Source organism: Chenopodium album, chromosome 21 (genome assembly GCF_948465745.1).
Source record: "Chenopodium album chromosome 21, dcCheAlbu1.1, whole genome shotgun sequence".
Taxonomy (NCBI): domain Eukaryota; kingdom Viridiplantae; phylum Streptophyta; class Magnoliopsida; order Caryophyllales; family Amaranthaceae; genus Chenopodium; species Chenopodium album.
The window spans coordinates 10,299,530-10,311,181 of NC_137854.1; the positions used below are offsets into that span (position 1 = coordinate 10,299,530).

General features: G+C 34.7%; 1 pseudogene; it reads left to right on the forward strand.

Annotated features, from left to right (window-relative positions):
• Positions 1 to 6,681: 6,681 nt before the first annotated feature.
• Positions 6,682 to 9,981, forward strand: LOC145602342 (LRR receptor-like serine/threonine-protein kinase RPK2 pseudogene; annotated as a pseudogene).
• The last annotated feature ends 1,671 nt before the right edge of the window (positions 9,982 to 11,652 follow it).

Below are 11,652 nucleotides of genomic sequence, written 5' to 3' on the forward strand. Positions count from 1 at the left end.
AATTTAAATTGGGGTTTTTTTCGAGTCAGATTAGGTCGATTGGATCAGTTTTTGACACCTCTTTTTATTTAATCGATATATTTTTATATCATTGCAATTGTTCGTATATTGATTATACGGTAAACAACGTTGTATTGTACTTCAAGGAAATTTTGGAAAAGGTTGAGTAGGGGTAAGTAAAAGAGATGGTGTAAAATGTGAAGGACGTAACTGTGTAAGATAAATGTGGTTCAAGTTATTTCAGAATTTGAGTTGTTGTTTCAAGTTCAAACTGGGTCTTGGGTTAGGTGTTTTGAGTTGAATAATTGGATATCGGTAAGGGGTTATTTGGTTTGGACATGGGTAATCCAAATCGTTACATTCAAATCAAAACAATTGAAAATCATGGGATTTTTTTGGTACCGTTTTGTGGGAAACAAATCAGTTCAGGAGCTACAGTGTATTTGCTTTTATAAAGTAAGTTTAACTTGGGCCAATTTCGATTAAGACCAAATTTTAGAATCATTATTTCACATGTCTAATTTTTTTTTACCTTAATATACATTTAGCGGTAGAAATTCAACATATGATTTGAGAATTTGAGTACAAGTTATGTTATATTTGGGTAAAAAAAACTTTTAATTTGGACATGGGTCAATCATGATCTATTCAAGGAAGGAAACTTTGAATTCTATTCCAATACAATTTCCAATAGATTAGGATAATAGATATTATTATCTAAAAATTCGCTAATATGCGTTGTAATAATAAAAGAAAAAACAGCATGCAATAGAAGAATTACAATGATCAACAAGTAATATTGAGGCAAGGTCTTTTTTTTTTTTTTTTTTTAGTTTCATTTTATCAATATAATTAAGTCTACCTTGAGCTTCGCAATGCCTCTCGTCAACAACCCTATTCCTTGACTCTATCCCTTTTCTCTTTCTTTCTCTATTTGCACCATACCTTTCATAGAACTCAGAATCTTAAACTAATAATGCATTAAAAATTTAAAAAAAACGATTACCTAAAAAGTAAGAAATTTATAGTAATTAATTACTTTAGCATATTATCCTCATCCAATACTTTATTCTAATCATTGTGTTTGTTTCATATAGTTTCTTTGAATTGTTGAGATGAGGAAATTCTTCAAATTATTTCTATTATTTTCTATATTAATGTAAGAAGCTAACTTGTTTCTTCTTATTTTTCCTCAGAAATATCACAAATAACGGCAATTCTGAATGGACAATTTCATCTATTTTTTCCCTTAGAAGAAGGTAAGTTTTTTCATTCAACATTGCAAATAAAATTGACTAATTACTTTTTCTTATAATTTTTGTTTGTTTTTCTCGACAAAAATTATAAATCAAATCAACAAAAAAAATCGATTTTATTGTTAGATGTAAATCGAATGAATTCATGTAAACTTTAAATTATTGATGTATGTCTATTTTAAAGAAGTGTGTGTATACAATATAAAAAAGTTTGCATTTATTTAGAACCATTTATCTCACATTTATGCATGTATACCAACATATAAGTTAATAGTTTGATTTAATAAAGATGAAAGAAGATGAAAAATATAATTTTGTATATATATGTTGTATTATTTTCTTTATTTATTGGACATATTAGCTTGAGATATAGATTTTAGACAAAAAAAAATGATGTTCTATTGAACTTGATTGATTATATTAATGAACTTTGATCAAATCAATAAGGTGAGTGAATAATGAAAAAATTTCTATGCAAAGGTAAAAGATGAATATTTATTGCTTCATCTAGGTGAACATTGAACTATGTTTTTATTTCAAAAAATTTAGCATGGTGTGTAAAGCATTGTTTCTCTTTATTTACACCAACAAAATAGTTTAATTTTCTTGTCTTTAAAAAGTATGTAGTTTAAATATTGCAACAGGTTGTCATACAGGTGATAAAACTTCTTTACCACATAGATTATCCTATCTAAATATAGATGATACAAGATTTGAAATAGCGCGAAGAATAATTTAATGATCTTGAGCTCATTTAAGCTCCTGCATCGCCATACCTTGGTGGATGCAAATATAAGGAGATCGTCGAAATCTATTGGAAATGGTTGTCAATGATTTTGAATGTGATCTGTTTCGAGCTGGATACATCCAACTTTCAACTCATCAGTCTGATGTCGTAGAAGTTGAATCTAACACACATGAAAGGGGAGATCGTTGGCGTCTGTTGTTCCCTGAGGTTGTCCAAGATACAAACAATTCCAATAGAGTGCAATTATCACATGATCTCACAAACAATGGTCAAGTAAAAAATGATCAAGTGGACAATATCAACAATAATGTTCATCATCAAAGGTACGATAGCCAACATAGCAACAATCAATCCAACTTAAGTTATGTTGGTAGAATTATTGATGAGTCATTCCCATTAGCAAACATTGAAAGGGGAACAAGGCATAATAGACAAATCTCCATCTTATCAGATTCTTCAACCGAGGACATAATTCTAATAGACCATAATTTAATGGTTAGAGGTGAACAATCAAACACAAGTAATGAAACTATTTCTATGGGATCTCCTAATGATGTCCGTACAAATTTGGAAAATGATTCGAGTTCTACTAGTAATGCGAAATTCTTTGGACAAGAGGAACTTGAAAATGAATTTGAACCTACCAAAACATCGTTATCATCAGAAGGTTCATCTGAATTTCCCATGGATAGACCATCTATACAAGTGATGTACAAAGATGATGGAAAATACGATCCACAACGAATTCCATCCTCGGTGTTTGAAAGATGTGATTCTCTTATACCCGCGGAGTGGAGTGCAACGTCTAATGAATCATTATTCAGCATTCATATAGGTAATTCTAGTATAGGAAGAGAACAAGCTCTTCTATTAAGCGGAGAGCTGAAGAATCACGGTGGAGTATCTCCTAAACCACGACAACAATTCGAGCTTGAAAATTTACAAGAGATAAGAAAACTTGCAGGCTTATCAAAGGCAAGTAATGATCAAGGTAATGTAAGCACTTCAATAACAAATAAAGGGAAAGTTGGACATGAGGATAAAAAAGGAGATAAGAGAGTAACTATTGAAACAAATGAAGAAGCTACAAAAGAGGTTTCAACGATGAAACTTAAAGAAGAAAATAAACACAAACAACAAAACATTCACTCGTCTAGCATTTCCTTCCATTCTAACACAAGTGAAGATAGCAATTTTTCCTTTGCATTCCCAGTGTAAGTTTGTCTTCGTTTATACTTCCTTCATTTTTTTATAATTGTAACACACACATTACTTTATCACGGAATTTAAGAAAATTGGACCTTACATGATATAATATATCCTTCATCCTTTCAGATTTGGCGAAGTAGGAAGAAATTCTTTTAAAAAAGGGCATCATCAACAACAACTAGACATAAACAATGAATTCGCACCTTCATCACCCGTGAAAGCTAAAAATAAAGGAATTTTTTCTATCTTTCGAATTTTCTCTTGCAACTCTTGTCGGAATTGCTCTTCTTGCTGCTCTTGTGTTTCTTGTTCATCTTTCACTTGTCCTTCATGCTTATCGTGTACCTCGTGCTTTTCTCGTATTACCTCATGTTTCTCTTGTGCCTCTTGCAAGAATTGTTGTGGTGCTTGTTAAGAATTGAAAATGTGCTCAACCCTCCTTCTCCACTTCTAATTTACCACAATTATTACTGAGGCATTTTTATAACTCTTTCTTTCTCTAAATTATAAATATGGTAGATTTTTCGAATGAGATTGAAGTCTTTATATTTTTCATATTTATAAGCATGACATGTTATGTATATGTTGTCTAACAAATTATCTGGAGGCATAAGGAGAAGATGGAAATGTTAAGCCATGTATAAACAGGTTTATTAGAGAGCCTTTCTTGGTCCAAATGCGAGTATTGTTTAGCCTTTTTCTCTTACAAAAATGTGTAAATTTGTAAATGATGTATTTGTAGAAAAAAAATTTAGGAACCTTATTATTTAGATAATTATATAGTTAAATATATTTTTATCTGTATAATTACTTTTAATTATAATTTCTAGAGTTTAAATTGTTAAACTAAGGGTTTGTTGACATTGTTGTGGTTTTCTGTTTTTTTGTTTATTAAAAGTATATGATATATGCCACATAATGAATCAAAAACTATTTTAAACGTATTAAAATCATAATAATTTTGAAATCTGACAACTAGAAAAGTAGAAACACCTTTTTTTTGTTTCCCGATTTTGGTTTTTAGTTTTCAAAAAAACAAGAAATTGAAAACCAAAAATGATGTCAAACAAGCCCTAAAATATTTAATTAACTTTTCTTCACATGAAATAATATGCTTTCACTCTAAACTATACATTATTACTGATGAGAATACTCAAATGTAATAGAGAAGTATAAAATTGTTCAACAGATAAACTATGAAAATCTGGAAATCGAAAATAACATTTTTTTTTAACGGGAAGTAAAATTTCATTAAATAATAGCCATACGGCATTTACAATAATAAAGATATGTAAACCACAGATTCAAAGAAAATATCATAACTTTTACAATCAAAATCATAACTGATTTGCATATTTGGCATAGCTCATACTCCACCGCTTCAAGCTTGACGCGAGCAATGATTTTCGATGTCTTTGCATCTTTCCAAGTTGAGACCTCCGCAATCTGCGCTGATGTTTTGATCGACCGGTTGATGACAAATCCCAGACCCATAGGAATCCAAACCACCTTCCCAATTATTATAAGAACCCTAAAAATAAAATTCTCATCCATAGAATCAAAATCCCAGAAAATTGGAAAAAACCCAGAAAATTGGGACAGACTCTCACAGATGGAAAGAACAAAACAAAACGTAAAACAAAACAAAAAACGAAGTTGAATTAAAGAAAAAGGGTCAAAAATAGTCTAATTTCGAAGAAGAAAATAAGTAACATTATATCTTTACAATTTAAAAATAATAGAATTCATTTAATTATAGTGATATGATTCGTACAACGATTTCGTAATTATAAAAGGTAAAAATTTTGGGAAAACCCTAAATTCAGGCAATACAATAAATAAAACTCATGGAAGTTTTTTTTTTTTTTTTAAGACTACTCATGAAAGTTGCTTGCAATAGTTAGTTCGAAGAGCATGATCCACATAATCATGTTCCTAGCCAACGTCCCAAGTGTGCATGAGCAAAAACGTGAAGCAACGATTTAAGCATGCAAGCTACAACTTTTTCCTTGTTCTTTTCCACTTTCTCTCATTAAGATTTAAGCATGCAAGATTGCAAGCTACAACTAAGGTGAACATTGACAAGTTTCTATAACCGCTACTCCTCCACATACGATCAATCTCAAATAGGAAACTATATATATACCTCTAAAAACAATCTAATTGCACGATGCATGAATCTTCATTCAACCGAAACCAATATATAATCCATTGTCGAAGCATTTTTCACATTTTTAACTGTACCATCACACACGACTACACCATCACACTCTAAAAAGGCAAACTTGAGTAATGCGTTGAGTATATATCTACACTTCCATCGTCATACTTATATATATGAACATATCCGCATGCCTTTATATATTGATGAATTACATCCCCCGACCGATCCCTTAATTACGTTGTTATATTCTTTTAATTTTAGAGGTGCACAATTGTTTTGTCTATTTTGAATCTTTTCATTTAAATGTTGTACTTTTTAACACTATTATCCTTATTAAACTTAATTAAGGAATTTTAAATATCTCACGCAAAAAACTTCAACAAACATTCAACTAAGGGCCTGTTCTCATTGACTGAACTCAGCTGAACTGAACTGAACTCAGCTGAACTAAACTGAACTGAACTAAACTTAGCTGAACTGAACTGAACTGAAATGAATATTTTATAAGAGAAGGAAATTAGGAGCTGAACTGAACTGAACTGAGCTGAGCTAAACTAAAATGAACTGAACTGAACTAAATTTCAACGTAAGAGAACAGACCCTAAGAAATGAAAGGAGCAATGTTTACAGAGTCATGAGTCAACCTTGCTAACGACCAAGTAAAACCCAACCCAAAACATACGTTGGTGGAAAAGAAGGAAACAAACCAAAGAAAAGACACTTTTTTTCAAATATCCTCACATCCTTGACCCCACCACACCACACCATACCACACCACTTATTTCTCTCTCTTCTAAATTTTACACCCGGTTACACCGAACATTTATGTGTATTTTGATCTCATTTGGATAATTGTTTTTCATTTACTCATCAAAGAAAAAGCAAAAAATAACCTTGGGTTAGGGCCTATTCACAATTACTGAACTGATTGGAGCTAAATTGAACTGAATAGAGCTGAAATGAATATTTTACGAGAGAAGGAAATTAGGAATCGAATTTATTTGAGCTGAACTGAACTGTTTGAAGTTGAACTGAACTCAACTCAACTCAAATTCAGCTGAAGTGAACAGACCCTCAGTTAAAAGATCATACAGTGTACCCGGATGTATATAACAAGTTCTAAAATTTTACTGCGGTCTAACTTTATGAACCGGACTAACCACGTGTTTCCCATTCATTGGCTCCCGCATTTATTTCTCCAACCTCCCCTTCTCCCCACCTCCGTTGGGCCCCACCCACCTTTAACGGCGGCCATGCCAAGCCACCCCCTTTCTCTCTCCTCACTCTTCACTCTGCAAATTTATTTCTAGAGAGAGAAAGTAACTCCTGTTTTTAGAGAGAGAAATTCAACAATACAGTTTTTAGGAGAGAGAAAGTTTATTATCAAGCAGTCCTTTTTAGCAAGCAGTAGTAGCAGTAAAACTCCCAACCTTCTCTTTCAAAAAGCCAAAAACTAAAAAGAAAAAAAAGGAAAATTAAATAACCCAGAAATTTCCTCATTTTCCCAGAATTTTTTCACTCCTAAATCTCTCTCCTTTGCTTAGATTTCGACAAGATTGAATCCGAAAAATGCATCGTTTAGTCCCTTTTCTAGTTATACAGCTGCTACTGTTACTGGGTATTTTCAGTTTTTCTGGGAATTCTTCGTTGTTGTTGAAGGAGGAGAGAGAAACTGTTAGAGAACAAGAAAGAGGGGTTTTGCTGGAGTTCAAATCGTTGGTTTCTGATCCGTCAGGAATCCTTTCTTCATGGGTTTTTGGGAATGATTCCAGCGATACCCATCACTGTTCTTGGGTCGGTGTTGATTGCGACGCTCAATTTAGGGTTTCTTCGCTCAAGATTGTCGGCGGTGGCGGCGGCGGAGGAGGCGTTGATTCAGGTAAATTTGATTATGATTTGAAGGAAGTTGTTGATTGTTTTAATGTTTCTGAGTTTCCGTTTTATGGATTAGGGATTAGGAGAATTTGTGATTCTAGGGTTGGGAAATTGGGTGGGGGATTACCGGGTGTGATTGCTGAATTGGGTAAACTTAGGGTTTTATCGCTTCCATTTCATGAATTTAGTGGGGAAATTCCTGGGGAGATTTGGGGGTTAGAGAATTTGGAAGTGCTTGATCTAGAAGGGAATTTGTTTTCTGGGAAGTTGCCGGATTCTATTAAGGGTTTGAGGAGATTGAGGGTTTTGAATTTGGGGTTGAATAGGATTGGTGGGCAGATACCGAATTCTGTTTCAGGATTGGTAGGGTTGGAATTGATTAATTTGGCTGCAAATGATTTGGAGGGTTCTATTTCGGTAATGGCTGGTGGTTTTCCGAGGTTGTGGGGGCTTTATTTGTCGAAGAATCGGTTAAGAGGGGAAATTCAGGATGTTTGGGGAAGTAATTGTCGAAATCTAAGGTATCTTGATTTATCTGGTAATGCATTGAATGGGGAGATAGAGTGCTCTTGTTGTTTTCGAATAGGTTGCAAGGCGTTATGCCACGTGAGCTTGGCCAGTTGAGGAAGCTCAACGTGTTCGATGTTTCAAGGAATAGCCTTATTGGTAATATTCCAGCTGAGCTTGGTAATTGTCGTGACCTATCAGTTCTTGTGTTGTCGAATAGTGAGGATCCGGTTTATGGGGAGTTAGATGATGCATTGAGTCATAGTGAAAGCAATATCTTCCAGGGTTCGATTCCCATGGAGATCACCACATTGCCGCAACTGAGAATTCTGTGGGCTCCAAAGGCTGGTATTGAGGGTGAGTTTTCGCGCAATTGGGATAGTTGTGACCGTTTGGAAATGATAAATTTATCTCAAAATCTCTTCACTGGCAGAGCAGATGGCGTCTTTGACAGATGCAAGAGCCTAGTTTATGTTGACGTTAGCTTAAACAGGTTTTCAGGGAAGCTCATAGACAATCATCATGCTTCTAGGGTGACTAAGTTAAATTCTTGGGATGGCCCTCAATTCACATTTAGTGCGTGCAATTCACCGCCTTCACAAATTTCAAACTCTCGCCAGTTGAACAAGGGTCCTGCTGCATATATTTCATTCTTTGTCAGTAGAGCTTGCTTGAGAATCTCGTCTCTCCAGTTGAAGACCAAGTTTTTTGTGATCCACCGAAATAGGGATAATGAATTCACTGATGCTCATAGCGTGGTAAGGAGATCTGAAAATGCTAGGTTACTTTCAGAAATCAACACATCATTACATGAAACAGTGCCAGCCACGAGTGCACAGAGCAATGCTGAGGATCTGCAGGCTGATGCTGATTCTCCATCAGGAACTGGATATGGTAATGGAAAAAACCAGTTCAACTCAATAGAGATCGCGTCCATTGCATCTGCATCTGTTATTGTTCTTGTTTTGTTGGCACTTGTCGTCCTCTTCATTTATACAAGGAAATGTGCTCCCAGAGATAGTTCTAGGATTCAAGTGTATGAGAGAAGGGAGATCAGAGTTTTCGCTGACATTGGGGTCCCATTGACATTCCAGAATATTGTTAAGGCAACGGACAATTTTAGTGCAGGCAACTGCATTGGGTGTGGCGGCTTTGGTGCAACCTACAAGGCTGAGGTATCTCCAGGAGTGATTGTGGCTGTAAAGCGGCTTGCTGTTGGAAGATTTCATTGCATTCAACAATTCGATGCTGAAGTAAAGACCCTGGGAAGGATTCGCCACCCTAATTTGGTAACGCTCATAGGTTACCATGCCAGTGAAACAGAGATGTTCCTCATTTATAATTATCTCCCCGGAGGTAATTTGGAAAGGTTCATCCAAGAAAGATTGACAAAGTCCATTAAATGGAAAGCACTTCACAAGATTGCATTGGATGTGGCCCATGCAATCGCATACTTGCACGATGAATGCAATCCAAGGGTTATACACAGAGATGTCAAGCCAAGTAATATATTGTTGGACAACAACTACAATGCTTACCTGTCTGATTTTGGCTTGTCCAGGCTGTTGGAGAATTCTGAAACCCATGCCACAACCGGTGTTGCTGGGACTTTCGGGTATTTAGCCCCTGAATATGCTATGACATGTCGTGTGTCCGAGAAGGCTGATGTGTACAGCTATGGTGTTGTTTTGCTAGAATTGATCTCAGACAAGAAAGCTTTGGATCCTTCGTTTTCATCTCATGGGAATGGATTCAATATCGTCTCTTGGGCACATATGCTATTGCGACAGGGTCGAGCGAAGGAGGTCTTCACAGCCGGAATCTGGGAGACTGGTCCGCATGATGATTTAGTGGAGGTGCTACACCTGGCTGTAAAATGCACCGTTGATACACTCTCAATCAGGCCTACAATGAAGCAAGTTGTACAACTGTTGAAGCAGCTTCGGCCACTTGGCTAGATTTATGTAAGTTCTATATTTATGTATTTTTCACCCAGTTTTGCATCAGCGAATGGCTGTTTATGTAGTGTATCTTATGTATTTTTTAGTGCCATTTAAGAGGGGGCCTGTTGTGAATGTTCATTAGAATGTAGATATTACTAGTCTGTCCCAATTTAAAAGCTGTTAGGGTACAATTTGAGAGTATTGTAACTTGGTTCTTGCAGCATCATCTGAAATGTACATATCAAGAGATGGATAAAATTTATCTGGCATTTTTTTCCATGTCTGTATCTTTACTTCATTTGACAGCAGGTTTTATTTTGTGCTACTGTTATACTGTATACATCAGACAGTCACCCCTTTGCAAAGTGACTTTTATGTGACTTGGAGTTGGAGTAGCTTTTTTTTTTTTTTTTCCCAAAGAGATGGGATCGGCTGAATGATCCGGGAATCTATCATGTGTGAGATCATCCACAAAAAGAGTAAGGAAATCCCCATGGAATATCATATTGGTCCATGCTCATGGATGTGAATTTTGGAGACAGGGCGACTAAGCCTATTGTATACAAAAGTTTCGTCCTCAATACGTTGTGCACTCGCTTCAGCTGACAGGGAAACTGCTGTGAAGGAGCGGTAAGTGCAGTTTCAGTCTTCCTAAGGAGACAGAAAGATGGGGATAAGTTCAACCCCACAACAGTATATGTGGTGCACATTATTGGATTACATTGACTGTAAGCTGTGAGTTGAAAAATCATGGTGAAGATTTGTCGACTTTTGCCAAATCAAGAAAAAAGATACGTTTAGGATATTCTCACCTGTTATTCATGCAAACATTTTCATAGAAAATCTGCTTTCGTAAATATGGAAAAGGACTCGTCAATAATAAAGAAAAACTATGGAAAAAGAATGGAAAGGTCGCATTTCAGGCTAGTTGTTTGCAACCTTGCAACTCACGGCTAAAGTGCCTTTCTATTGACGGTTAGTGTTACAAATGTTACAATATTCTTCTAATTGTTATAGCTTAGCTTAATTTAGCTTCGCAAATCATAAGATATATTACTACGTACAAGTTTTAACTAAGTGAGCAAAAGATGACGTGATGTGACATGAGGTTAGTTGTTAGACAGAAGTTGTTTGTATGAGCAAGTTTGACAAGCTGACTAGCTAATTTGATTAGTTGTGTATGTAAATATGCTTGATGAATAGTCGTTAATTTATAGTTAGAGTATTTTACGGTGTAAATATGCATAATACGGAATAATTCTGTAGTATGAGCAATCTTTTTTAATGTACGGTATATAAGAGTCACTTTTCCTCAGTTATCAGACTTATCACTAACCCATCTAACTAAAAGCTCATATTACTTTTTATTTTTTGAGTTATTGCCTCGATTCCCTCTCTTTTTTCCCTAAACCTCTTCTAACCAACCTATCCCTCAGGTTAGTAGTATAATTTAATGGATAATTAGCACTCAATTTTAAAATCAACACGAGCATAATAGCTTGATTTATGGACGATTTGGTTTAATGTATTATGATACACTCCGTATGAGATATAATTCAAACTATAAAATGTTATCATCCTGATTTTATATATTGAAATATTCAATTAGGTTGCATCGATTCATGTAAATTAAAATAATCTTAATTTGATTGGACTTCTAATTCCTAATTCGATCAATGCTGACAAGTTTGTCCACAATAAATCAGCACAAAACTTTAAAACCATGAAAACTTACTAGCGATTCATCCGAATACAAATAATCAAATAATTAATTTTACATCAAATTAAAAAAAAAAAAAAAAAAAAAAAAAAAAAAAAGAGAGAGAGTAAATCAATGAAAAAAAGGTACAGTAAGATTTTGGGATAAAAAGGTAAAACTGCTAACCCTTAATACCACTACTGATTTTGGTTTTACCTTTATAGACGAAAGACATCAAATTCTGATTTCTT